Source organism: Aricia agestis, chromosome Z, assembly GCF_905147365.1.
Source record: "Aricia agestis chromosome Z, ilAriAges1.1, whole genome shotgun sequence".
Lineage (NCBI taxonomy): Eukaryota > Metazoa > Arthropoda > Insecta > Lepidoptera > Lycaenidae > Aricia > Aricia agestis.
In genome coordinates this window covers 26,465,530-26,469,481 of record NC_056428.1, presented here as the reverse complement: position 1 = coordinate 26,469,481, position 3,952 = coordinate 26,465,530, and positions in this window count along the sequence as shown.

The following is a 3,952-nucleotide window of genomic DNA, read 5'->3' as shown; positions in this document are numbered from 1 at the left end:
TTTGACAGATTCGCCATACTTGATCTGTCAAGTTAATTGGTGGATAGCCTTATCAGGAAATGGTGAAACAGGCCCTTAATGTCCTAAATCTGATCTTCTGAATAATTATACCGATTAAAACATTTTTAACCGACATATTGACACATCCACAACGGGATGAACGGGAACCAGCTTTACATTGACACGATATTATAAGTTCGAGATCTTTCAATGAGATTGAATTTACGGATGAAGTAACTGGCAATAAAAGATTGATATCCCAGATCTTTCAGCCACAGCCTGCCTTTTGCGATAATAGTGCGCTAGAGCAGTGTTCCGCAAAAGAGTTCCGTGTAATACTGGTGTACCGTGGTCCGTGGCCAGTAGATAGTTAGTACTTGGACGTGTGCCATAAAAAGTTTCATTTTGCCTATGTATATTCCTTGTTTATAAGAAGTAAGAACCAAAAAAGGCAACATCTCAGGACGATCGACTAAAGGAATGTTAATTGGGAACAAGCACCCTGTGGCCTGTACACGCTGATTAATTAATCTTTCGATCACATAATAATTATATAATATATGTATATGTGTTCGAAGGGTGTACTTCCAAAAATTTTCATTTTTCTAGCTGTACATTGAACACAAAAAGTTTGCGGAACACTGCTCTAGAAGATCTAAAAGGGTGTCTTGTGATCACATTCGTATGCTTACAATTGAAGACGTTTTTAGGGTTCCGTACTCAACAAGGAAACCTTAAAGTTTCGATCTGTCCGTCCGTCTGTCCGTCTATCTGTCTGTCAGGCGCGGTCCAAAGGGGGGGGGGGGGGGGTCACAGGGGACATGACCCCCTCCCAAAATCTAAGGTAAATTTGAAAAATCTCAAAATCTTGCTAAATATTATAAGGAAATTTCTAGCTATCCCCTAACCACCACTTCGTCCGACCTTAGACAACGGTTGTGAACCCAGAACCGTCCGAGGGCGCAGATAAAAAAAAAAGTGTGGTGACTACTAACCTAACCTAACCTAACCCCTAAATTTCAGGCTGCGACCGCGTCTGCTAACTGTATGTCCGTCTGTCCGTTTGTCTGTCCGCGCTTTTGCTCAGAGACTATATGACCTACAAAGCTGTAATTTGGCACGAATGCACATAATACCTATTAATGATGCCGACAAAATACTTACTTACTTAAAATCTTTAAATAAAAAAATTTATGGCACTGCCCCTACACATCATGGGGGGTGATTTTTAGGGTTCCGTACCCAAAGGGTAAAACTGGGACCCGATTACTGAGACTTCGACGTCTGTCCGTCTGTCTGTCCCTCTATCTGTCCGTCTGTCTGTCTGTCTCCAGGCTGTACCTCAATAACCGCTATAGCTAGACTTCTGAAATTTTCACAGATTGTGTATTTCCGTTGCCGCTATAACAACAAATACTAAAAACAAAATAATATTAATATTTAAGGGGGCTCCCATACAACAAACATAATTTTTTGGCCTTTTTGGCTCGTAATCAATAATGGCAACAGCTACGCACTCAAAATTTTCATAAAGGCATTATATTTCTTCTTTAATATTTAATAATAATATTAAAATAAAATAAAAATTTAAGGGGGGCTTCCATACAACAACACAATTTTTTGCCTATTTTTCGTCCTTCATGTGCGAGTCAGACTCTCACTTGGCCGATTTTTTTTCTCGCGTCCACCCCACCGTGGGGTGTCGTTGGATAGGTTTTTTAAAAATATTATGAGCATTCATAGGTAATTTTCCAATTTAGGGACCCGTTTGTGAAAAATTTAAGTTTTAAAGTGGAAAAAATCCTAAGAATTCCGTGTCCCCCTCTAATTTCTTATACCAGCAACGGTTGTTTCTGGAAATGTGAAAAAATTAACGGGAGTAGGAAATATGCTGAATTTAAAAGAAAAACTATCACTTCTAAGAAGACTTAAAAAAGTTATTGAGTCGTCGTAAGTCGCACAACTAAAAAAAGGAATTCGGCGAAGTAAAGGAAAATTTTGTTCAAATTCCTTTGAACGGGACTGAGATAAAGTTAGTAGTGTAAAACACGTTATGAATGTTACATTCGTTGACCATACAAAAAATTTCAAAAACTCGCTAGTTTTTTAAAGGGAAAAACCGGCCAAGTGCGTCGGGCCAAGCGCAATATGGGGTTCCGTAGTACCGCTGTACTACGGAACCCCACGCGCTTGGCCCGACACGCACTTGGCCAGTTTTACCCTTTGGGTACAGAACCCTAAAAACTAGCTCAAAATTGGTCCACACACCACACATTAGAATGCTACGGACAGACGGACAGACACGTCAAACTTATTTTTGCATAAATGGAGGCTTTAGGGCCGGAAAAAGGATTTTAAATAAAAAAAACTGTACAGATCACAATAATTAACATTGAATTGACATGATCCGACCAAATGACGTTGGTCTGTCAACTGCCTAGGAATATATTTCCTCGATGGTATATAACGCGATGCAAAAGTTGCCAAACTATCATAATATTTTTGACCGACTTCCAAAAAGGACGAGGTAATACGTTCGGCTGTGTGTATCTTTTTTTTTGTATGTTCAACGATTACTCAGCCGTTTGTGGTCTGATTTTCAAAACTCTTTTTGTATTGTATAGGGTTTAACTCGAATTTGGTACCATGTTCACAAAAGTGGTGATCTGAGCACGGGATCCTTAAGGAATCGAGGGGACTCCTTGTAATTTGTATGGAAATATATAGTGATTTCAATTTTTTCCAAAGTATTTAAGGCACATGCTACCAAAAATAAGACTTCACACCAGGTTATACCCTGGATCTGAAGGTACCCAACAGAACTTTTGAATCCTTAAAGATATAGGTTCGGGGATTTTGGCGTTGTTTAAACCACTGAAAGCATAAGCCAATATATCAATTTGATTAATCATCATCATCACAATTATAATTATACCATGAGTCATCACATTATGACCCAATTAGTGGTATTGTTCGTGATATTTTGCATCGAAGCTGATGTTTTTGATGATTGTTTCGCTGTTTGTAGACTGATTTTTAAAATTCTTGTGTTGTTGTATAGGAAATTATCTAAATTTTGTATAACAATTACGAAAGTGGTGATCTGATGATGGGATCTATGAGCGGTCGAGGTAAATCCTCGAAATTTATTAAAACACACAATATAGTGGTTAGGAAGTTGTTTCTAGTAACATAAACATATTATTATGCTACAAATAAGTGAAATTTCATACGAAAGTGTCCCTGGTCCCAAAGACACTGGACAGAACTCCTGAACCTTTAAAGATAAAAGTTTGGAAATGTCAGCATCGCTTAGATAACTGCAAGCATTTACCACAATTTCGCTTACAGTAACATAATGTGAATAGTTAACATTCGTAGTGTTATTTACGCATAAAGCCTTATCTTGTAGATACCTAACTAAAAAGAGTGAAATTATTATTTTTAACAAAAAATTTAAACCGACTTCCAAGGTAAAAACAATAATAATATGAACTAAAAAGTATTACTTAAATAACTCTTACTATTTAATATTGACTTTTTCAGAATTCGACTAAATCTTAACTATTTCTGTACATACTACAAATCTTCAATATTTTGAAGTCGGTACCAGCTAATTTAATCTGTCAGAATATCTGAAACTTTTGGGGAATGGTACCGAATATTTTTTTTTGTTAAAATAATACACATTAAACATACTTACATAATATTATTTTGGAAAAGCATAAATTTATCTCAGTTTTGTCAATAAATGTTAAAATCTAAAGGTAAGTAATTAACGACTTAAAATAACCATGACTAACATTTAACAAACTAAGTGTAACCGCGGCTTAAATCTTCAGCGAGCAAAAAATCGCGTAGGAAATCTGATCATTTCCTGAAAAGCAATATATCTCCTAGCCTCGGATAGAGATATCTCGGTCTGGAAGAGTCCCGGGTTCAGACAGATCAA